This window comes from Lissotriton helveticus, chromosome 2_1, assembly GCF_964261635.1.
Source record: "Lissotriton helveticus chromosome 2_1, aLisHel1.1, whole genome shotgun sequence".
Classification (NCBI taxonomy): domain Eukaryota; kingdom Metazoa; phylum Chordata; class Amphibia; order Caudata; family Salamandridae; genus Lissotriton; species Lissotriton helveticus.
The window spans coordinates 339,077,219-339,103,659 of NC_136059.1; positions in this window are offsets into that span (position 1 = coordinate 339,077,219).

The window sequence follows — 26,441 nt, forward strand, 5'->3', positions numbered from 1 at the left end:
ATCCATCCACCCATCCATCCTGCATCCATCATTCATTCATGCACCCATCCATCCATCCACCCATCCATCCTGCATCCATCATTCATTCATCCACCCATCCATCCACCCATCCACCCATCCAGCATCCATCATTCATTCATTCATGCATCCATCCACCCATCCATCCACCCATCCTGCATCCATTCCTGCATCCACCCATCCATCCATCATTCATTCATGCACCCATCCATCCACCCTGCATCCATGCTGCATCCATCATTCATTCATCCACCCATCCTGCATCCATCCTGCATCCATCATTCATTCATGCATCCACCCATCCATTCATCCACCCATCATTCATCCATCATCCATCCATCCATCCACCCATCCTGCATCCATCATTCATTCATGCACCCATCCATCCACCCTGCATCCATCCTGCATCCATCATTCATTCATCTACCCATCCACCCATCCTGCATCCATCATTCATTCATGCATCCACCCATCCATTCATCCACCCATCATTCACCTGCATCCATTCATGCATCCACCCATCCTGCATCCATCATTCATGTATTTTTATGGCCATATAACTTGCACACAGCTTGTCAGTGTTTAATACCAGTCTCGAACCTTGTACTCCAGCACCAATGATACATGATTAATATTAATTGTTTTTAAAAACATGTATTTATTCGACACCAATTTCACACCTTAGTCGGAACATCATTTTAATTTGTTTTTTAAAATATCTATTTATTTAACACCAAAGTAAGTCATGTATACATTTTTATGGTTCGATAAGAGGCTCGAACCTGGTTTCCCAGCACCAAAGTCGGCCGTGCTATCAGTCAGGGGTTATGTAACCCGGCTATGTATTGACCAGCCAATCCTGTGCCAGGATTGGCTGGGGGGGCACCATGACTCCTCGCCCAGTCGCCCTGTGTAACCCTGGGGGCTGTGGCCCGCCCCCTGGTCCTCTCTCTAAGGGGGAATTCACAAGAAAACGATCTGCGCATGCGCGGGCATGTTTGTGCCCAAAAATACACTTGCGCAGCTGCAGCAGCCCGATCCTTCCCCCCCCCCCTTGCGCACTCCGGGAAGGTCGGGTGTCTCCCGGTTTCCCGGCCGGCAGATAGCGCGATTTTTTGAAATAATTGTGTTTGGCTTCTAGTGACGACGTGGTGGGTCCATGGGGCTTAGTGGGGCTTCGCCCCTACGCCCCAATGGACGCACCGCGCCTGAATTTGACCCCGTGACTTCAGCTGTTTACTTCTTCCCTCGCTCTCTGATTTATTTCACTGCTCCCGCCCTGACCTGGAGAACTAAGCACTGTAGGACAGACCTGTCTGTCCCTCATACTTTTCCCCTATCGAGGCTTCTGCTTGCCCATCTCTGCAGGCAGGGTGCTGGGTGTAATTCTACAAACGGAAGCTTTGGAGGTGTGCATGCAGGGGCAGTTTAACACCTCTCAGACTGAGGGTAGCAGTTTTTTATTTATTTATTGATTGTTTTTATGCGTTTTTATATAGCGCAGACTTTACCCGAAGGTGTCAGAGCGCTTCATAATAGGAACATAAATGATACATGAGGAGAAAATTACAAGTGAACAAATTACAAAAGCAAACGTTAAGTTACACGAGGCAGTAATGTGAGCAAACAAAATACAAGCGGTAGCAAAAGGTACATTTCAGGGGGGAAAAGTGACGTGTGCAAGTTACAAAAACGTAAAAATTACAAGTAGAGGTATAATACTGCAATAAATGGCAGACACTCAAGCACAAGAACAAACGTTATGTAGGCAATGGTGGCACTTATGCAAGTATCTAAAGCAAACAAAATGTAAGGTAGCAAACAGTGTTAAAAGAGAAAAGTGATGTGTGCATGTTACAAACGAGTACCAAACACAGGTAGAAGGATAATACTGCAATAAGTGGCAGACACTCAAACCACAAGAATACACAGGGAAGGCACTTACATAGTCATGGAGAATAGAATTGTCTGTACTGTAAGGTCTTCCTTCAGATAATGGAGAGGGTGTGAGTTAAATTTGGAGGTGTCTTTGAAGGAGGAGAACTTTGAGGTCAGTTTTGAAGGCCTGGGAGGAGGTGGTGGTTCCCGAACACATGCAGACAAAATGGGTTTTCCCTGAGAAAAAGGCCCCAAGCAGGGCGAGTTTGTCACTACCTGGTGAAACTAGTGACTGGTAAACGGAGTGTGGCTGATCAAGGGGCCACCATGTCCTGGGGCGCCTCCGTGCAGCAATACTTTGATGAACATGTTCTCTGTTCATGACTCCAGTCTATCTGTGGCTCAAAGCTGTTCTGCTGCGCTTCCATTGTTGCTTTATGACAGGTGCCACGCACACTGCCTGAAGGCTCTTTATTAAGGATGTTATTTAGTTTTTGCACTAATGCAAGGGTTCTGTACTTGGCCCTTAACAAGTTTTTATTAAACAACTGTTCTCTTCTTATTTTGTTACAAATGTGATTATAATACCTTCATTGCGTCCCAATTACTTTAAGGAAGACAACAGGAAGTACTCCCGAGGTCGGGCTTACACCCCGCCCACCGGTAAAAAAAAATGGTGGGGAGCCACGGCCAACTGCCGATTAGGTCAAGGGAGCCACAGGTCAAAAAAGTTTGGGAACCACTGCCCTAAAGGTAAGAAGGGAGAGACAGTGCTACAGGAATAACCAAGTCTTAATCTTTTTCCGAGCCGGACTGTCAGGAATGAAGTGAGACCTGATGTCTGCAGATTCTTTTCCTAAAACTGCCTGGCGACTCATGCAGAGAGCTCTAAGCACTTAGAACCAGTGAAGAGACTGAAGGTGTTCCGTCAAATGGTAATGAGGAGGTATGCCTTCAGGAGCCTGGCATGCCATTTTAGACCATCCAATCTAATTTTATAGCCTTAGAGACCGGGTGATCGAAGGGACTGGCATGTGCGGAATCTGTTTCTCAACGCCACCCTTGTTTTTGGTGTACCTTTGCAGGACAGCTTCTTCCAAGTGCTCATGGCAACAGCATGTAGATGTAAGGGGCTAGTCAGTCTGCAGGTCTGTAATCCAGGGGTGTCCAACTTAGGTCCATGTGCACTGGCTCCATGCTAGGCCTATGACAGCAGAAAGGAGAAGAATTGGGCTAGTCACTCTGCATGTCTGTAAGCCAAGGGTCTCCAACTTAGGTCTATGTGCCCTGGGTCCGTGCTGGGGTCATGACAGCATCAAGAAGAGGAAAGGGGCCAGTCTTTCTGCAGGTCTGTTACCCTGTGGTGTCCAACTTAGGCCCATATGCATTGAGTCTGTGACCAGCTTATGACAGCACCAAAGAAGGAAAAGGGTCTAGCCATTCTGCAGGTCTGTAAGCCAGGGATGTCCAACTTAGACCCATGTGCACTGGGTCACATCTCTTCTAGAGGCAGGAGCTTCAGGGAGGCCCCGTTTTGTGTCTGCTGCTTGGTAGACATGAAAATGTATTCAGGGAAATCACCTGTTTGGGCCAAATTCTGAAGGGGTTTGTCTGCAGGTACTAGAGCCTGGCTTTGTATGCACATTTCCTTCGTTGTACAGAAGGTGAAAAACATTTCCTGCTTCCCCAAATTCTGTAAGGTGATGAGAATGTGGCATCAACGCACAGGGGATATGCCTGATCCAATCAAAGTGCAAGGTGTCTGCTTAAACTGTAAACACTGGTGCCAAATGATGGCGTTGGGAGGGTCTCTTAGAGCAGATTCCAGCTTACTCACATTTGTGGGTGATCTCCACTTTGCTTTATCTGAAGCTGTCTGTGTGTTTTGTTAGGCTCAGTGGGTGGGGCCAGTCGAGGAAGAGGGTGGGGCCAGTAGAGAAAGTGGGTGTGGTCTCCTAAATACAATTGAGCAGCTGCACTTAATATTTTACAATTAAGCACTGGTTTGTGCTTTGGGGATTAGCAGCATGTATAAAGCAGAGTCCTCTGGCTAAAAGAAAAATGCCATTTTATTAGGATATGTGTGCTCACACTGTATTTAATAGATTGTCTCCTTGTGGCAAAAGGGATGCATTTACAAACACAAACGGGCCCATAGCGAACAGCTGGGTTAAAACAGATGCGTTTTAGGATAACTCATGACTTGTTTTTTATTTCTCTGATTCCCCGTTTTATGCTACAAGCTTCACCCTCTGTTTGTGGCTTGCCACGGTGATGCCTCGTGCCTGAGGAGTTGTGGTCTTGCCTTTCGGAGCACTTGATGTTAAGATGGCGGGAGTGCGACGGTTTCCTGTCCACAAATGCCAGGGAGTCCTCCATACAAGACTGAAGCGGGATTATTCTTGGTACCCCTCACTTTCCCATTAGACTACTCCTGTCATATTAGACAGATTTACAGAAAGGTCAGGAATTAAACTTTCAGTCTGATCCCCTTCCCAGAGAAATTACAGATCGCAGATTTGAATTCTAAAAAGGTGCAAATAGCCTTTCATCCTTCATGGAACCACACAGCCACAACCAACTCAATGCAGATACACATTATAGTTGTGCATCATCACACCTATACTGCGCTCCTAATACTAACACACATTTTTTTTATCATAACACATTAGACAATACTCTGCACACCCATCCAAAACAGTTCTCATGTGTCATATGGTTGGGTATTAATCTGTTTACAATACACATTCTGAATCACACAACCCAGGCATAACCTCAGCAGTACTCAGAATATTGTGAAGCACAGGCTCACCATGAGGGTATCTTGGCATTGACAACAGTTTTTGTTCATACCCAACTCCGTGATCACCATTTTATCAACCTTAGGCTTGGCCCAGTGGACCGTCTGGAAATCAGACCTGTGGCCGTGGGTCAAACACAGGTTCCTGCAGTGTTTGCCACCACACCTAGACACATAGTTGGGCATTGACATGCTCACAACAGTACCGCCCCCTTAAAATACCACATAATCTTAAAACAGCACAAACGGACGACAGAACTTTGAACATAAACCCAATATACATCCAAGGAAATATCTAGATTTAGACCTATGAGGACCATTCATCAAAACTTGGCGGATGTCTCATCAGCCTTATTTACCGTTTAAACCTATATATGGCATCCACCAAACTAAATAGCCCTCAGATATGCAAACAACTGGGTATTAAGACATTAAGCAGCACTTGCTACCATAAATTACATTGCACACTTGTGGATTAACTAGGCAATGGGCACTATTGAAATGGAGGAACTACGCAATTTGCTACTGTCCTCCTCTTTCATCAACCAAAACCTTTGGAAAGTCATTCCCGGGCTACTCAAAAACTCTACTAAGTAATTCTAATGGCAGATTGTGCACTACAAAAGTAACTTTTGTAAATAGCAATAGGAACATAAGCATTGGCTCCTTGGTCATCCCTGAAGTTCACTAAAAACTTTTAAAGAAATGTCTACTTTTAGGATCACTGTTGATTATTTACATATTTGGAAGTTATAAAGTTACATGGTATTATACTAACAATTGTAAGAATTGGAATATTTACAGACAGACACTGCATGCTGGTTGGTGTCTGTCTGCTTTTGCATATGTGTGATACTAGAATCATCATTGTCAGGACATCATTTGCATTACGTATTGTGTCCCAAATATAATCTACAAAAGCTTTGCCCATGGGAGTCAATAATAGAAAATTTTAAACCAAGGACAATATTTTTGTAAATATATTTACGACACAGTCTTTAAGTCAGATCTATTTCTGCTTGTGATATTCTGACATACAACCCTTACACATTGGGTGTCACAGCCAAGTCAATAATTGTTACATTTATAAACTTCATAATAATGAATGGCTGAGTCGGACCAGTCAGTTTTCAATCCCGTGCCCTCATTTAAGACCTGCTGTAGATAGCAGGCATGAATGCAAAAGAGAAATGTCTGGTTTCTGCCTGACATTGGAAGCAAAACATCTGCCATAGTAGCAAAGCAGCTTTGCTGTCATATGCAGTTACAAATGGACTGCCACTGAGATTCTTGTTCGGCACTGGGGTCATTGTAGTCTCTGGAGATTTTAAAATGATGCCCTTTTATTCTTTACCTCGACTAGTAGAGACAAACTGAATTCACCAAACATGAGGGCTGGATAAGTAAGTGCCATCCACTGCATCTCTCAACTGTTCTCAATGGAGGTTGAAATGTCACATGTATTTTGTGTTCTTGACACAGTGGAAGACTAGGGTCCAAACCAAAGGCAGATCAGAGGGAGGAAATGATGTGGGGCCTATTGAACCTGAGAAATGAACCACGACGGCTTGTAGAGAAATATGGGTTTATAATATGAATGCTGGAAACACAAAAAAACATCAGAAAGACTGTATGACCCTGGCCAGGGCATTCACAATGTTGCTTTCATAACTTCAAGACAAATTCAATTATTCATTAGATATGATAATGAGGTGTAAACAGTATATATATTTAATATGTTTGAAGAGCATTTCATGTCACACCTGTGGTTTCTTTTGAGTTCTACATTGTTTCAGCATAAAGCCGTAGGGATGACCTAAAGTCAGATCACTGAACTTATTCCAGTCTCCAGACACAAGAAGTTAAATTGAAAGAGCACCGACAAATTTAAATTCAGTAACGAGGCAAATACAGAGACATTTATGGTGTGTGTGCTCCCTCTTTAGTACAGTTATCCCTTACTGCTAAACCTTAATTTGAAAAGTTCATAAAGACACGATTAGTCAATCTCCAGTTAAAAAGACATTTTAATAAACTTCTTTTGTTATTTTCCAAATATTGGGCAATGCGTGTGTTAGACCTGTCATCCTTAGGGTGGTCGTTCCCCAGACTTTTTGTCTTTTACATTCTGTTTTGCTGATTCTTTTTGTTGGATTTAGGACTCTGAGCACTTTGCCACTGCTAATCAGTGCTAATGTGCATGTGGTTCTCCCCTAAACATGGTGACATTGGTGTATATCTGATTGGCATATTTGATTTACTAGTAAGTCCCTTGTAAAGTTGTATAACATATACTCAGGGCCTGTAAATCAAATGCTACTAGTGGACCCCAAGCAATGATTGGGCAACCCACATAAGTAGCCTTACAAACCTGTCTCAGGCCTACCATTGCAGTGCCTGTATGTGCAGTTCATTGCCACTTTGACTTGGCATTTAAAACGACTTGCCATGCCTCAAACTCCCCTTTTATTACATAAAGTTACCCCTAAGGTAGGCCCTTAGTGACCCTAAGGGCAGGGTGCCATGTAAGTAAAAGGTAGGGCATGTATCCTTAATCTTTAATTGTCCTGGAAGTGACAGACACCTAGATTCGTTGTGCACTACTGTGAGGCCTAACCCTCTAATAGGCTAGTATTGGGAATTTCTTACTACACTTTAAGCTGTAATTATAGATCAGAGAGAAGTAGCTTTTTCATGTTTCATATCTTTGGAATTGCAATGATAAATCCTCAGGACAAACACAACAAGATGATTGACGGAGTGCTGAAACTTTTCAACCACTCACCCCCAATCACATATCTGGGTTTAATCCATCGTTCTTTTGCTCACCATGCCACCCCAGTTTGGACCCAGACATATGCAAATCAGTCTTGACCCTGCTCCCCATGAGAACAGTTCAGGCCAGGTCCTCCCTGGACCGGAAACAAAGACTAGGACTAGTTTCAGAGTATCACCCCTCACTAGCCAGACTGGCTTGAACACAGTGGCACATCGAGCAAAGGGGGGCCTGAGCATACCCTTGGCCACTTAGAGCAAACATAGCAAACACAATGAACAGGGCGATGGATTAAACCCAGATCCATGATGGGGCGAGTGGTTGAAATGTTTCAGCATTCCGTCCATCATCTTGTGTTTGTTGAAGCATGGGCCGAGGGAGGCAAAGCCATACCCGATAGGGCCCGTGTCGAACGCCTCTCGGAGGCAGGAACCTCCCCCAAACAGGCCAGCGAAAAGGGGGGTGCACCAGATTGGTCGCCCGCAAGCTAACATTTAGCCACCCAATCACAGAAGGAGGTGTTTAGCAGCCGGGGGGGGGTTCATAAGGGGGTGTAGGTCCCCAATTGGGCACTTGGACCCCCTCAGCCTGAAGCAGAATCCTACCCACCCATCTTTATCTTTCTCTTAAACTATGCACTTTTCTCTTTTCAAGAATCTGCTAAACTTTTTCCTGTGACACTCTAAATATGTAGAATTACTATTAATTGTATATAATGTATATTTGAGTAGGACTGTTATTATGTAGCCCCCAAAAGAATTTCCTATTTCTCGAAGATTAAATTCCCCTTCACCTTTCTTTATCTTTCATTTTTCATATTTTACATGGCTACCTGATGAAGGCAGCAGGCCGAAACGCACGCAGTATTACATTTGTAGCCATGAGATATATAAATATGAATGTCCTTGTTTACATCTATGTAGTACTGTAACTAGTAATGTGAATATTTATGTCTGATTTAAGAGACACTGCATGTATAGATCAATGCATACATTGTATACAATTGACTGAACCAATTGAAAAATGCTATTAATTGATTGACTGCACAACATCATTAATCTCGACTAAAGAGTCATTTAGCAAATGAAATTAACATTATTAGATAGACTAGTATAACCGTAAATTGAATGTCGATAACATGCAGATCAACACTTGTTCCAAAATGTATGTGATACATATATCATTGTTGGGTGTCTCTTTGTATTAGAAAAAACAAGAGAGGGGGAAAAATATTTTATCTAAAAAATGAGTGAACCAACCTCTCTCTCTCTCTTTTGTATAGGAAATCGATCTAATGAAATATGAGTTTTTGAATAAATATTTGTGGGTGTTTACATAATTATTTATGTTAACTTGGCAGTCCACAATTTATTGTGTTTCCTATATGGCTTTTTCGCATATGTTGCGTAGACCCTGAAATAGGAAATGTTATTAGGGGTACCCCTTTTTGTTGCAAACTGATCCCACCCACCCACACCAACAAGGATGCGGGTGTTGCAGCCGCGAGGTTGAAGGGAGAGGGAAGGGCGGAAGAGACCCAGAAAAATATCCAAAAGGGTAACTTTCTTTAGGTAGATGAGCTGCTCACACAGTGTCCTTGGGATGCCTCATGGCAGGGGCACTGAGTGAGCGAATGACAGCACACAGACAGAGTAGATGAGAGGCTCGCAAAGGGTCCTTGGGATGCCACACGCAGGGGCACTGAGGAGCACGCGAGTGGCCAGCAAGGGTCTAGGGCAAGCGGAACGGCACTTGCAGCCCGGGCCGGATCTAACGGACGCCCACAAATTTGGTAGCAAGGGAAGCCCGGAACCGCAAACGCAGAGGCCTTGCTTAAAGGGGCACCTCGAACAAAGATTATGCTGCCATAGAAGGAACAACAACAAGTTTGAGAGGACAATGCACGAGGTAAAGAGAACATTGGATGTTTATGAATGACCAACTAAAAAGTTTCAAGATGTACAAACCATGTTAAATAAACTGCAACCTTTCTTTGCACCGTATCATGTTGTCACTGTAGTGATTGATGGGGAAAGGGATGCAGTTTGGGGAAGGGCACCAAGTAAGGGGGGGACCCACCCCTGGGAGGGGTTATGGCCTGGCAGTTCAGGCTGGACTGTTCCCATGAAGAACAGAGTCAAAACTGATTTGCATATGGCTGGGTCCAAACTGGGGTGGCATACTGAGCAAAAGAACGATGGCTTAAACCCATATCTGTGACTGAGGATGAGTGGTGGAAAAGCTTCAGCTCGGCGGTTATGTTATTGGATGCCGAAAAGGCTTTTGATCGGGTCTCCTGGGACTATTTGTGGCATGTATTAATAAGGGCAGGTGTTAAAAGGGGCTATATTAGAGCACTACAGACATTATACATGGACCCAGTAGCCTCTATTAGAGTTAATGCAGGCTCTACTCGACAATTCAGGATTAAACGGGGCACGCGGCAGGGATGCCCGTGCTCCCCGCTTTTATTTGCAATGTATATGGACCCTTTAATTCGTAGGATAGAGCTCTCTGAGAGGATTACCCCCTTGTCTACACATCTGGGACAATGCAAGATTCTAGCATATGCCGATGATGTGGCTGTGATTACACCAAACCCCACAGAGGCAATTGGCCAGATATAGATTGAGGCGCGGAGATTTGGCCCAATTTCGGGATATGCTTTAAACACCGCTAAGACACAAATAATTAAAAATGTTTATACACAATGTGATGATCTCCGGGTGGTCTCAACAGGGGTGTACCTCGGAGTAAATATTACGGCTGAGTTGGATACCCTAGTGGGAAAAAATATAGTTCCAATAATCACCAAAGTAGGGAAGCAACTAGATAAACTACATCTCTCAATTGTTGGGCGAACAAATATTGTAAAAATTATGGTATTGCCAACATTTTTATATATATTCAGAGCCATTCCTCTATTTTTTGAGAACAAGTGGTTCAAGACTTGTGAGCATATGATTAACCGGTTTATCTGGGCAAAGGGGAAAACAAGGAGAGCGTATAGATTTATGACATTAACACGTGAGCGGGGGGGTTGGGCGCTCCCAGATATAAAGTTGTACTATTGGGCAGCAGCATTTCAATATATGGTGGGCTTATTGGGAGGGGCAGAGGTAGAAGTCCAGGATGAATTCGGCACATTAGCCATTTATGGATTAGTAATGGGAGCGGACGCAAAAAACTTATTGTTGAAATTCACAGATGCAAGTTATTACAAAAGGACAAAATTTAAAACTATTATAGCAGCTTATAAAATATGGAAATCGTTTACTAAGCGGTTTGGAATTGGGAAATATAATATCTATACAAGGTTAGAAGGCAACCCTACTCTTCCTAAAGAGGTGTTCTCTGATACAGTCTTCAGTGAGTGGGGCAGGAAAGGAATTCGGAAGGTGGGTGATATTATTGGTCCACAAGGCATGACACAATTTGCAGATTTACAGATACGTTATGGTTTAGACGCAAGACAATTTTTCAAATATCTCCAAGTAAGAAGTTTTATTAATAAAAAAAAAGGTGGCCCTGTGGGATTTGTAAAGAACCCAATATTGGAGGTTATACAAGCAGGTATAGATTGTACGATTAAGAGGTTTTACTTAGAATGATCTAACTCAAAGAAAGATGACTTGGAAAAGTGGGCGAAAAATGGGCAACTGGCTTTGATATAGATTGTGATTACTTCTATCAATCTTTAGATATGGGACAGACATTATTGTGTTCAGCTTCACCACAATCCCAACATTATAAAGTTCTGTACCATTTATATTATACACCTGCGAAAATTGCCCAATGGGGAGCGGAGTCGGGTACCAGCTGTTTTAGATGTGGTAGTTTAGAGGCTGATTTAGTACACATTTTTGCAACCTGCCCTCACTTGGAAACAACTAAAAAGGATATTCAGAGTTTCTTAAATAATGCGTTGGGGATTGGAATCGAATTAACCCCATCAACAATATTACTAGGAGTTGAGGTGGAGGGGCAGACGCAAAATGGGAGCTTTATTTTTGTAGCGATGGCAATTCTGAGACTATGTATAGCTACGGTATGGTTGGATCCCCTACCTCCAAAGCATTTTCAATGGTTAGCTAAGTTACTCTCAATCTATAAGTTAGAATCTGCGATCTACGCTAGGAAGGGGAAAAAGGGAAGGAAATTGGGTATACAAATCTGGGAACCGATCATTCGATGGAAAGAAGGAAATACTAGTTGATAGATACTGTGTTGAGCTGCTTTTCCTTGCTTATTTATTTCCTGTCTTTCTCTATCTTTTAATTTTTTTTATTTTGTATTTTTTAGTAAATTGGTTTTGTCTAGGGGGAAAAAAAAATTTGTAATAGCATAATGATTGTTGTAATTATGTAATGATTGGCCTTATATATGTATATGTATTTTGTATGATAGTATTGTTTCTGTTTTCTGTTTTATTGTGACCTGTACATGAGTTAAAAAAAAAGGGGGGAAAAAACTTTATAAAAAAATTATAAAAAAAAAAAAAGGAAAAGCTTCAGCTCTCCATCCATCATCTTGTTGTGTTTGTTATGTTTGCCTTAAGTAACATGGGTGTGCCCAGACTTGGGTCCCTTGGTCGTTGTGCCACTGGATTCAAGCCAGATTGTCTGATAAGGGGTGAAATACCAAAACCGGTCCCAGGATGCTAGTTTCTGGTCCAGGGAGGACCTGGCCTGGCAGTTAGAGCTGGACTATTCCCTTGAAGAACAGGTTCAAGACTGATTTGTATATGGCTGGGTCCAAACTGGCATGGCATAGTGAGCAACAGAATGATGGATTAAATCCAGATCTGTGACTGGTGGTGAGGGGTTAGAAGTTTCAGCACTCAGTCCATGATATTGTTGTGTTTGCAATGATAATGCCTTGTCACTGGTGAAGTTGGATTTAATATTACTTATTTATAAATGCGACCTTTAGAAAGTGGACATTTCTCTGCACATACTGCCCTGTGCACCTGACAGCCTGTCTCCAATAAACATCTGGGGTGGGTGACTGCTTCACTTTGTACATTTCCTCTAGACAGCGACAATACAGAAAAGATAGATATGTCTGAGTACCTATCTGCATACATCTGCATTCTGATGGCCTTGCCTAGGCAGGATGGAAGGGAGGGGCTAACACTTCACTTGAATTGGCAATGTCCTGTCCCCACACAAAGGACTGATTAACCCCCACAGATATACTGGCAGACAGGACTGGGTTGAAAAGAATACCTGTACACTTCAGAGAGCTGCTTAGAAGTCACCCCCGCATCAAAGGTACTTCTGGGTATACGTACTGGGTCTCTGACTCCCTAATATATTTTTCTTTCCATTTTAAGGATCTTTGCGTTAACACACAATCCATTTTGCTAAAGATTGTTCTTTATGTTTTTTTCTTGCTAATCCTATTTTCTCATTTGCTTCTCTGTGGCATCCTGTGGGCTGCTGTTTAGAAAGCTCCAAATAGTTTCAGTTCCACACAAAGCTGAATAATACTCTGCATGAACAACCTTTTAAAGTTTGTTTTTCAGTGTTTGTAGTTTCCACCCATCGGGTCATATTTGCTCTATATGAAACTACAAAGAAAACAAAAAGTTGCAGTTTTACTTTTCCATGTGTCCTTCAAAGCGTTTTAGCCCGATGCTCAGTCGTTTTAGTAATGCCTGACATGCCAGTATCTTTGCAGTGTACTTTTGCTTGGAGTTGACCACAGAAGGTCTCACTAAATATGCAGCTTCTGAAGTTGTTGAATGATTAAATATAACGTACATTTTCCCAGCTATTAATTATTTGATTTCTGTTGAAGCAGAGTCGTAGCAAGGGATGAGCTGAGGACGATTATTTCATGCACCTACAGATTTGTGTGAGTCTCTTGTCCTGTTCTTAAGACCTCTCACCCTTTCCAGCATAAAAAGGAAAGTAGTAGCTGAGCCAGGCCAAGCACTCTTTTCTGTAAAGAAATGGCTGCTAAATTAGCTTTGCAAGCAGTGGACTCACGTCCTATGCCTGGAAATGGCCCATGTGGGCTCAGGAATTAACTCCAGTTCTTCAGGGCACTGTTAATAATAAAAAAGGGTCAACATTCGAGGCTGTGTGGACACAGCTGGGATTTGAATTTAAGGAATTTATGGATTCAAGGAATGTGTTTTATGGGGGTAACATGCTCCGGAAGGTTCATGTCACTGTGACGTTTTATTGATACTAAATATTTTTTCCTATAGTGCATGCTTTTTCCAATTCTACCTTCTGTAAACAGGAGGTTAATAGATGGGACCTTGTTGGTGCATTGCTTCTATACACTGATGTGAAAAGTAATGAGGTTGGAGTGTGTACCTTCTTGGATTCTTGCTGTGAGCAAATGACGTCCCTTTCTACATGAACAAAACAAGCTGGGAAAATATTTTAATTTACGACTACAGCAAATATATTTATGGAGGAAACATCGGTGTTGTACTTTTGGTTCAACAAACTCATATTACTGTATTTTTGCACATTTGCTTACGATTCCATTCTGTGTGCAGGCAGCTGGGATTTCAATGTAAGGTTCCAGCTAATGTGTTTTTATCGGAGGAAGCAGGCGCCAGTAAATACACATCACAGTGCACATTTTATTGTTAGTTTTGTCCCCACACATAGTTTGGGAGTCCTAGAATACAAGAAATATCTTAATATCTTTAGGCAAAGAGTTGCACTATATAAAAAAAAAATTGGATGCTTGTATGACACTGTTTTATTACAATATATGCAATTATGAAGTGGATTTCTGAAAGCTGTGTGTGTCCTTTTCACAGTTTAGTCTTCTCCGTCTACTTATCTGTCATTAAAAAAATATCAAAGCCAATAGGTCTTGACTAGGAGCTATTGCCTTTATCAATATTTTTGAGCAGCACTGCTGCTGTGAAGCATTGCTGAGAGTAACAAAAATAAGATTTCTATCAAGCAGCCAGTGCTGGCTGCAACACAATTCTGTTTAGGTTTTCCTTGCACAGCACTTGAGTCTTTCTTGTGAAATCTCTTGTATTTAATATATCTTAAAAGGGGGCTCTTGTCTGTTCCCACTGCTGAATTACTGTGTTCATTCGCTTTTGTGTGGAACTTTTTTTTGGTTAGCTTCCACTGGCTGCACACATTTACAATATTTCTACTGCAGCTGTACACACTGTTTAAGCCCCATTCACTGTCAAGATAAGATCTTTTACCATTGAAAAGGCAGACTGCTTCTAACCATATGCTGCAATGCTTTCTTTTTATTGCTTAGTTGGGTAAAGCTGATGCTTTAGCCTTAGAACGTTTGCGGTATTTCCCTCGGCGTCCCTCAAGGATCCATCCTCTCCCCAACCCTATTCAATCTGTTCATGGAACCACTCACCCTCATCCTCAAACAAGCTAATATCAATTACCACCTCTATGCCGATGACACCCAATTATATTACAAGATCAAATCCCACAAAGACATTCTCCACCTCAATGAGACCTTGACCAGAATTCAAACCTGGTTCCATCGGAACCATCTCAAACTGAACCAGAATAAAACTGAAATCATCCTTTTCTCCCCCAAAAACAACTCCCTTCCCATTCAACTCTGGATAAATGACATCAAAGCTCTTAGCTGCCCACTCTCCACCTCTAATTCTGTCAAATCCCTAGGCATCAGTATCGACCAGAATCTAAATCTCATCCCCCACATTAACAATGCATCCAAAAGTGCGCTTTTCACCCTTCTCCACCTCAAGAAACTTAAACCATTTATTCCAGCAGACGATTTCAAACTTGTTGTCCAATCGCTTGTCCTTTCCAGAATTGACTATGGCAATGCCACTTTGGCTGGCACCCCTGAAATCCATCTTGCACCGATTAATTCTGTCCTCAATCTAGCTGCGAGACTCATCTCTGATTGTAAAAAAATTGATCACATCTCCCCCGTCCTCAAAAATCTCAATTGGCTCCCAATAGAAGGAAGATTCACCTACAAGATTGCCTGCATCACTCACAAAGCTCTTCACCAAAACACCCCTTCTTACCTTACAACAAAACTACACAAAGCAGGTTGCTCCAGGTCCCTGAGGAGCACAAACTCCCTTGTCTTGATCCCACCCAGACTCAAATGTCAAAAGACCCAATCCCGTGCATTCTCTGGTAACGCCCCTACAATTTGGAACTCTCTCCCTAAGGATCTTTGCTGCAACCCCTCTTACCCTCTCTTCAAAAAGGAACTCAGAGTACTTCTTCTCAACAAGTATTGGGGTATCTAATGTTACTGACTCTGAACATGTTCACTCCTTTCTCTTCCCTTGTCCACTCCTCTTCCCACCCCCTCTCAATCCCTTCATTTTCTCACTCCCCCTCTCATCACCCCCTCTCTCTCCTAACGTTTAATATTCATTTTCCACTTAATTTTATCTCTCTGTTTCTTTGCTCCCTTAGCCCTGTTGAATGCATTATCATACTGTAACTCTTATTCGCTTAGTTGTTAATTTTATCTCATTATGTTCACCATCCTTGTAAAGCGCTCTGATACTCTTGGGTCCAGTAGCGCTATATAAAACCTTTGAAAATAAAATAAAATGTTCATGCTCCAGTACCTTTCTTTGCACTTTGTAGGCATTATCGGATTGATTTTTTCAACTTAATCTATTTCATCATTATGATCAAACTCTAAATGTTGTAATAAACATTGCACATTAAAAATAAAGGTAATATCCAAGAGCTATGCTATATTTAACTACTAAACAGGCAGCCACTTCTCTAAACACATAACATTGCTATAACAGCAATGAATTCTATTATTTCCCTCTTTCATTTCATTTTAAAAAATATTGCTATTACTTTCCTGCACTATCGCACTACTAAATGCACAATATATTGCCTTTTTGTACATAAACAAGTCATAACACTTTAACAGACTTTCTGTAACGAATATTGTATTACTCAGCAAGGTACAACTTAAAACAAACAAAAGCTTATAATTAATCACATAGGCGAAAACGAATGCATTTAGCAATCCTTTACTTTTGGCCATGTTGCACAGCAGCCTGTGCTGCTGTCCAACATGTCCAAACAAGCTGACAAAGACAATAGCTCTTGAATAGGTGACACCTATTGGCTTTGCCAAGGCTTGTTTGTTTGGCTGTTTGTGGCCCTGTTTTATGGTCTGCTGGGCCGGTTTCACAGTGCGCCTTTACAAGTTTAAAACTGCCGCAATTTGCAAACATTGCCCCTTTTGTTTTCTAATTCACTATTCGGGCCACTTTTATTGTTGTCCCCGGGCCCATTTTCTCCCGAAGTCTGATGCTGCTGAGGACAAACGTGCTTACTTGCTATACCCCAACAATCAATCACAGGGCTCTGAATAGCGCACAGATCTTCCTCTATGCATAAGAAAGTTTTGCTTGGCCGTCAATGTTTGCAAGCGCAGCTAGTGTGCTCCTGGCCTGTGGTTTTCTCTGTCAATTAAAGTTAGGCAGCTGGCTGGGTGGCTCTCATTTCAGAAGCAGTAAAAACTCCATTAGTTCAAGGTAATATTTCATTAGTTTGCCAGTTGGCTGATTCGCGTCATAAACTCGGTTGTTTTCCTATGCTATGCTTTCAAAATATGTTTTTACAGTGTGCCCTTTTATAGCGAGTGCAATTGTCCCTGGCTGGCCGGGGCAGCCTACTGTGGATTAGCTGTGTGAATCCAATAACCGAAATAACAAGCAATTACAGGAGAAAAGAGAAATAAATAAATAACGAATTGTTAATTTAAATTTTCTTAACGCTTCCGGAAATGCCTTTTGTGCAGTACCAAAGATTCCGTACATAAGAGTCATGTGCCATATGGGGTTAATAGAAACAGACGACGGCCACAATACAAAAGTACGATGACAAATGCCAAAATTATTGTTTAAAGGAAGACCGCCAGTTAGTGCATAATAATACAGTGCAAACTGAGGAAGCGTAGTATGCGTGGACTATACGCGCCTTTAGCATCCGCCCTAGATCCCGCCACACCAGGTTCAAGAATCCACTGAAAAAATACTTCTGCGTTCAGGGATTGGAACTGGAGCTTCGTTCGTATCATAACGGTTTATTCACTAGCGACTAGCAATTGGACTAGTTGTCTATGCAAAATGGCTGCTGCTGGCGTGTTGTGCTGTCTGGCTGCTGACGTGTTTGCCTCCTTTACATTTCTTCTTCCAACATTCTTTTTGGTGGCATTGACTCTCTAACCATGATCTACAAAAGAGTTGATCTTTTCATCTTAACGAGAGGACCTGGAGTGTGGCATGACATGGCCTACCCTTCCGTATTTCATTATGTTGTGTGGAGAGGAGGGTGGCATATTCTACTGATTCCTTGACCGCTAGTCATCAAGGACAACTGCTGCGCTAAATAAGGCACTATTTCTTTCAGGTTTTTTTGATGTTTGAGGAATTTAATCCTTACCAGCCAGATGCCTGTCTTCTAGTGAGGTCATATAGGGTCATGAATGGCCATCCTATTAGAAGAGCTTCTTCCAAGTTACTCTCTGCGACCTGGTTTCTACTTTGTAGTGCTCAACATCTCCACATTCTGGAGCATGTACCTTACTTAGCACCTTTAGTACTACATTGGAAATTCAGTTCTACTGAGTTGGGAAGTCATAAAAGTTGTTGGATTATGTTTACACTCTAGCAATGTGCTGTTGATCACAAGATGGAATTGTGTTCTTACGAATGACAGATTGGCCTGTTTTACTGTACACTATAGACTGTGTTATTGTTACATTTTAGGGTACATGTATCAGGCTTTCTGGTCGCTGATTCATGTTTAGTATTCTAGTATATTTCTTTCACCCACATCCTTATTTTTTGCCATACCTATTGTCTTTATAAATTTACCTTGAACGCTGAAGGACCAGCCATTTTTAATTTATAAAGTGCAACATCCACCCAGAGCATCATTTTTTCACTATACCAATAAAAGGCAAACAAATCATAGACATGCATGTGATTATTCGGATTGGGGTACATGCCATTTGAAAGATCAATCATAGTTCAAAAGAATTAGTTAGATCACTGTAAAGATCGAAAGTCCCTGGCCCAGGAGACGGGTGCCACCCTGCTACTCATTGCAATAGTATGGCAGACTCAGTTTGGTTTCCTGCTCTGGTCATCCATGCTGTGAGTCTTTAAATAGGTGATCCTCAAGAGTTTATTGTTTGATCTCCAGCACATGTCAAGACTTTGTTAAAGGCCACAAATCCAGGCTAAGTCATGGCAAGAAATGGGTGGCAAATATTTTATACAGAAAGTTTATCTCAACCACAGGTTAGGGGATTGCCTAGTTGAGCTTCCACACAAACCCATATATTGTTTTGACAGTTGTACGTATAATATATATATCTGCACATATATCAACTCTTCAATATTGAGTTCAAGCATATCATCATGGTAAGTACATACAGGGAGTTTAGATTTCCTATTCTTGATTCCACATCCACTTAACTTTATGATACATAGGTAGTAGATAGTATTGTGTCGATTTAAGTACAGATCAATATTAAAACTTCAATATTGAGGTAGAACACTTCATGCCTGACCCCCCTCATACATCCTGAAGGTTAGAGGGGTGTGTGAGAAATGTTAGTGCACATGATGGGTCCACCTTATGTATATAGTCCAAGAATGTAAGGTGCGGAATAGAAATAGTTATGTTAAAAAGTTAGCCACCTTCCCCTTTCTGTGTTTGCTACAATGTTGTCTCCCCCCTCCTCTTCCCGTAAAAACCATTTAAGTAAGGAATACGCTAGGTGTTCTTGTGTGCTTCTGAAATCCCACCCACCTGAGTGGAATAGCTGAGTTGATTAGCAAGATTAATTTCTGTTCACCATCCATGGATTATATACATTCTAGCAGGCCAGGTTGTGACCTAAGATTAGGACCACATGAACAACAGACTATGTACTATGATTTTATTGCTAACAAAACACTCAAACCAAGGAGAGGAGCGGTGGGCTTATACCCCGCCTCATCTGCCCATCTTTGGTATGGTGATCTAAGTCTATCAACAGTCATTGATTGGCTGCAGTTTTGTCCGGGATAAATGCCCAAAGCCATTGTGGACAATAAATATTCCCCACCATTTCCACTCAAACAGAGTGAGCATATTATGAGATACTGGTTTTCCATGGAACCGAATTGTACCTTCATAAAACTATGCTCACCAATGATTTGATGCCTCAATATTTAAAGTGTGGCTTTCAATCTGAGTAGCCAGGTGCCCTAACATCAACTTGTCCATTTTCTGGGTATAAACTTGCCCTTGGAATCATGTGTTCAAGTTAACCTTTTGCCTTCAAATAGGTCTATGTAATTGCAGAGTAAAGGACTAAACCAGAGGAGGGAAGCTTGGCTGTTTCCCCATAACAGATAGATGAAAGGACTTGTTATTGATGCCACCTGAAAGAGAAGGAGGCAAATTCTGCTTGTTTTCCTCCTAATTCAATCGTGGAACGAAATGACCAAATTCTGCGAATGATGCCATGGGGACCCTCTGCCTGAGATCAGAGAATCATTGTTGTTGTTTTCTCTGACAACAATCACAGTACGAATCACTGCATAAAGCCTGTTCTCACCCCGTAACCTTTGTGTGAAAGAAAGGCACCAAGATAGCACATTGTCTTCATTAGGCCAACTTCTACAATTGGCAGGTCTCTATTTGACTGGTTTGTCTCCCTAGGAATACCTTTTTGTTGCATCAAGGTATGAGTTCAAATTTCATTGCCCTGGACTATCGCGCTGATCTTCTTCCTGGATACTCATGGTATCCCAAGCATGAAGAATCACACCGCTGCAGCATCGAGTTTGAGTCTGCAGTAATCCCCCTGGGACCTGTGCATGCCAGCTTTTCTGCATAAGGATGTGTGTACGAAGGTACTACTGTTAGTAATATCCAGTTTTCTATGATTCAAAGTTGAATTTTGATGCATCACAATTTCTGGAACAAAATCTTATTTTTGTAGTACTTGATGCTTTATCAGTACTTGTTCTGCTCAATTTTTTGTGTGCGCTGTCCCTGGATGCCAACTCATGCTTCTGTTTGATCCATCTTTTTAGGTTCATGATTTTTATAGCATCCAATGGCAAGTCTAAAGGTTGTTAATTTAGGAAAACTCCTCATGGTCTTTTCTGTCAATAATTGTTTCAGGAGGATTTTGAGGTTGGTATCCAGTGTATCATGACGGATTTCATTCATGACAAATTTGTGATTTTGCAGTGATTAAGGTGTGGAGGGTATTTTTGACACCCTGATCCAGGTTTGGACGATATGTTCGAGAATCGACCTTTGTATTGCTGCTAAAAATGCTCTTTCACTTTTGAGAAACTTTTTTTCAGAATTAAAGGGCGGCATTTGCAGCAGCTATGTGGCAGAGATATGTGATGGTTTAGTGCAGCGTCATTCTCAGAACTGTAGGCCAGGTCAGCAGCTAATCGATACCAAAGGGGATGATGGTCTGAGCGTTTGAGCAAATCAAACACTCACCCCCAGTCAACTGATCTGGGCTTAATCCATCGCCATTCTTTACCTCACTCCACCACCCCAGTTCAGACATGGCCATGTGCAAATCAGTCTGACCCTGTGCCTCATGGGAACAGTCCAGCCCGAACTGCCAAGCCATGTCTTCCCTGGACTGGAAACAAGCATCCTGGGACCGGTTTCGGATTCATAATCCTCATCAGCCAGGCTATCTTGAATCCAGTGGTAGAGTGAGCAAGAGACCCACGTCTGGGCGTACCCTGCCAATTTAGGGCGAACAAAGCGATACCAAAGGGGATGATGGATGGAGTGTTTGAGCAAATCAAACACTGACCCCCAGTCAACTAATCTGGGTTTAATCCATCACCATTCTTTAGCTCACTCCACCACCCCAGTTCAGACATGGCCATATGCAAATCAGTCTGACCCTGTGCCTCATGGGAACAGTCCAGCCCGAACTGCCAAGCCATGTCTTCCCTGGACCGGAAACAAGCATCCTGGGACCGGTTCGGATTCATAATCCTCATCAACCAGGCTATCTTGAATCCAGTGCAGTGGTAGAGCGAGCAAGGGACCCACGTCTGGGCATACCCTGCCAACTTAGGGCGAACAAAGCGATACCAAAGGGAATGATGGACCAGAAGATGGATTGCAGTGCAGACGTCGATCGTCCTCAGTGTAACAATTTACTGCACAAGGTGTCTTTTGGCATGCCTGAGAAATAGATCTGGAAGAGTTACTACCAGAGCTTACAATCCTCTACAGCCTGAATTCGATTTAGACTGATTTGGATCCAAAATGCATCATGTAAATGACTGTCCCTCCACTGCTTTTTTTCCATACTGGGCAAGAATTCGAAGTATCTGTCTCTTTTCAAGGCATTGTTGTCATTTATGCGGGGTAATTTGAATTTCATCCTGAAGCATGTTTCAAAGTGAGTCACCCCGATAAAGCAGTGGCACTCAAAGCGTCAAAGGTGCCCTCGGAAGCTTCTCTAACAATTGTTCAATCTACAGAATGCATACATGTACACACACCTAGCCTTGCCTGGTGCCTGAGGGTAGATGTTCATGACCCACAAAATGCATTGTTCAATTAGTGTTCAAATGACATATTCTGTGGACCTCCCCATCACCCACTGTAGTTATCCATGATCAGCCCATTATATGGAACAGAAGCATTCGCGTGTGAGGGGACGTTTGCAGCATACAAGGAACTCTCTTCTTAGTGAGTGTATTTCTGCGTTGCACCATCATTAGTTTAGATTTACTCTGTTTAATAATATAACTTGAGCAATTAGAAAGTGCATGTTTACCGATGCTTTGGCACTGAAATAAGATGTTCATTTTTACCCAACTCAGTGTTACTCATTGTATCAACCTCTGGAGGATGAAAGGCTAAGTGGACCTCAGACTATGCTGTCACACACAGATTCCTTAATTGGGGGCATTAGTCCACTGAGCCACCAGTTTGTACACAGATATCATGTGTTTTGATTCTGACTGAGAGCACAGCTATGTGCCTGTTTGTAAGTCTATGCAGTGAATAAAGTGCATTTGCCAAGTAAAAGCATGAGCTACAGCTCAGAAGCAGACAGCAGTGCCCCCCACTTCCTAAATACTGCTGCAGCTCAAGCAACAACTAGGAGAATTTCTGAACTAAGTATATGTGCTTTATACACTACAAACAGGGGCGCAGCTTGGTCAGCAAGATGGGGGGTGAGGGGTGAACTTCAGATTTACCAACAAGCGCACTAGTTAAAATATAAATTATACAGATCCAATGCAGAAGGGGGCCTTAAGGAGCAGTATGTAATGAGAGAAGTGCGCATAGTGACCCCATATTTCGTAATATAACCATTTTTAAGATCTTTAAAACAGAGACAAGAGTGTGTGTTTATGTTTTTGTCTGCATTTATATGTAAACGTCCCAAGTGAAAAAACCAACAAACACCTCACCATATCCGACCTAAAGCAGCTGCACCTAACTATTTACTACAGAATACATTTATTGTACCCCCCCCCCCCACACTTCCTCCCGGAAACTGCACAAAACTGCTCTTTGCAAGGGCGCACATATATTATACAGCAACAGGTACCTTTCTAAATGAAGACGCTGCACAAATTACTTACAATGTTGTCAATGTTTTATTTTGTAGATGCCTGTGCATACCCACTCAAATGGCTACACCATTGAGGACAACAAGGTCTCCCAAAGAAATGTACAATGCAGGACAGGCCTAGAATGTGCAACACAGTTACACACCTTTGGCCTGCTGAAGAGTTGCATCTGCTGCTTGTTAACTAGTGGCGGGGATCTCCTCTACAAGGTCACATGTTGCACGACCTTGCTATAAGAAGCATGTTCTCACCCCAGCTGACCCTGCCAGGTCTGAGCTTAACGAGAGCCGGCAATATAGTTTAAGGGGCAGTGGAATGGAGAACTGGGAGGGATGAGGTGGACTAGGTCTTAGCCTGAATTAACCACAGCAAGCGTGTTTTAAGAGCACGTGTATGTTCTATTTATTTGAACACAATTTCAAGAAAACTACCTGGATACAGATTTGCAAGTTAAAAAAACCCTAAATCTTTAGTTTTTTGTTTATTTTTGATCTATCACGGGTTTTGCAATGAAGAAATTGCTTCACTCATATATCTTGTAATTGTTTTGCATTATGTTAGCGTAACCAGTTCTGATACATTACAGTAGAAATTCCCAAAACACGTTCTGCCCTTTACTATAAGAACAAAATAAAACAATATTTGTTAAACAAATGATTTGGAAAGTCAAATACAAACTTCTACAACAAGCCACCCTCCTTACACATACATATATATCGAGGTAACAGGTACAGGAGAACATACATATTTCTTAAACTATAAAAAAAAAGAAATTAAGCGATACTGATAGATCATGTTAATTTGAATGTATATGTTAAGGCTGATTTGTCTATCTGCCTTACTTTCTAGAAGTGCAAGAAAAGACTATCAAAGCAGTATGCAACAGTCTTGAATATGTGTCTACATTGTTTGGGATAATCCATCCCTAACTCTTTGTCTGCATGCGGTCTAGTGACGGGTAAGTTATTTGTATGCCCACTATAAGTATAAGAGCATGTCTTCATTTACAGAGGAAGTTGTTGATTCAACAGATGATGAAAGAACTGGAGACCTGTTTGGTGGGGAAAGTAGCCAATCTGTGGGTTTTTTGGTATTTAGGCCGCAAGGCACCAATCAGTATTGCTTCTGTCAGTTTGTACAGACACCTGGTATTTTGAGTATGTCTTGTCTTTAAAGATATTGTTTACTATCACTATCTCCTTTAGAACTGACACATTGATGCTAGCAGATGTGTCATTTGCTGTTATTACACGATCAATACTTTTCCCAACATGCCATATTTCGTGAAATATTGAGTGTCTATGTGATTATTGGTGTTCATTTTTCATGTTTGTAAGAAATTGGGTTATTGTTTGGAGGGGGGAGTGAAACTCTTCTCAAGCTGCAACCACAATTCTCCTCCGGGTGAAGTCACAAGCAACCCTAAATGAACGTGTGCACAACCCTCTGGTATCTTGGCGCTAAGCAGTCATGCTTAACTAAGAGGTAAAGTGTAAAGTATTTCGGGAACACTTAAAACAGTAACACAGTGAAAATACACCAAAACCTAGAGCAGATTTTGAAAAATAGAGTAATCTTTAATAAATAAAACAAGACCAAAATGACAAAAATTCTATCAGTAGAACGGGTGATGTGCAGGTTTAAAGATTTAAGTGAAAATAGCGCCAAATCGCCCAAAGCGCCAACTGTGGAAATATGGTTGCGCCGGACAGTGATAAAGTCCCGAGTTAAGGATACCCATGATAAAACATGGGACAGCTACGGGGTCAGTAAGGCCCCCCTGAACAAAGTACCTTAAATTTTGGTTTGTGGAGCGCTGCAAGGATCAGCATTCAGTATGCATCATGCAGCCGAAGCGATGTGTTGGTCTGAGTTGTGGAGAGGCTGCGATGTGAGGTTCTGTATCGTCATCGAGGATCCCATCAACGATCAACGATCAATGCGAAGTATGACAACATTGAGGATACGTCACACAGTCATGGTAATGCATAGGTTCCAAGGAGCTTCGAGGATGCGATGCGAAGTTGAGCGTTGTAGTAGAGGCTGCCACCGATGAGGGATGCAAGGGTATGCACGAGCATGTGAATATACCTCTTTGTCCCGCAGTCTTTCTTTCCGCATGGAATCACAACGTGGTCGTTATCACGACCGCGTTGTGATTCCGCATACCATTACTCCGCAAGTCAGAACAACGACTTGCGGAGGGGGGCGCTGGATGCTGGAATAGTATAATTTACTATTCCAACTCCAGTCTGTGCGGACACTAGGGAAGGTGTTGGATTTTAAATCCAACACCCCCCCCCCCCCCTCCGCAAGTCATTGTTCCGACTTGTGGAGTAATGGTATGCGGAATCACAACGCGGTCGTGGTAACGACCGCGTTGTGATTCCATGCAGGTACAAAAATTAGTCATTAACGTTGTTTACCCGAGCATGTGTTGCGCAGCATCAGTTCCAAAAAGGCTGCAGGTTACAGCACTGGTCTTTATGATACCTCGGGTCTACTCAGGCCTGCACCGTGCAGCAGAGGAGATGCATTGGTTCCGATGGTTCAACAGAGGCTGGTAGAGCACCTTAGACCCACTTCAAGGCTCCAGGACTGGGGTGGCATAACTTGGCAGTATAGACTCACAGATGTCAGAATGTTGGTGCTGTATTCAGGGTTGTTATAGCTTTCTGTTCCTGAGATTAAGCTTGGAGGCCAGCAGACTAGCCCTTGGAGTCGCTTTGGAGTCCTGGGTTCAATAGATGCAGGTCCAGCCTGTCTCACAAAGGCAGGAGGGCAGCAGGCAGCAGGTCAGCACAGCAGGGCAGCAGGCAGCAGGTCAGCACAGCAGGGCAGAAGGCCAGCAGAGTGGCAATCCTTTAAGCAGCACAGCAGTCCTTCATGCCGGCAGAGTATCCACAGGTCCAGTAGTGTACTGAAGAGGTGGTGCCTGAGGTCCAATAATTATACCCAGTTGTACCTTTGAAGTGAGGAGAAGCTGCTAGAGGTTTCCTTTTGAAGTCCCCAGGCATCCTGCCTTTCCTTTCCTGGCTGCAGACTAACTAGGGGTATACAGCACTTTATGTAGAGGCAGGACACAGTCTATTGAAGTGTAAGCACTGTTGTGCCTAGGTCTGCCCTCCCATCCTGCCAGTGATTGCCCATCCAGGCACACCTAAGCTCTCTATTGTATGGGACTGTCTATGAGGAATTCACAAAGTCGAACTGTGAGCTACACCTAGTCATGTGACCCAGAGACAGGCTACGGGCACTAAACAGCATAGGAAAGAAAATGGCAACTTTCTCAAAGTGGCATTTTCAAAATTGTAAGTTAAAATCCTACTTCATCATCAGGATTGTTCATTACAATT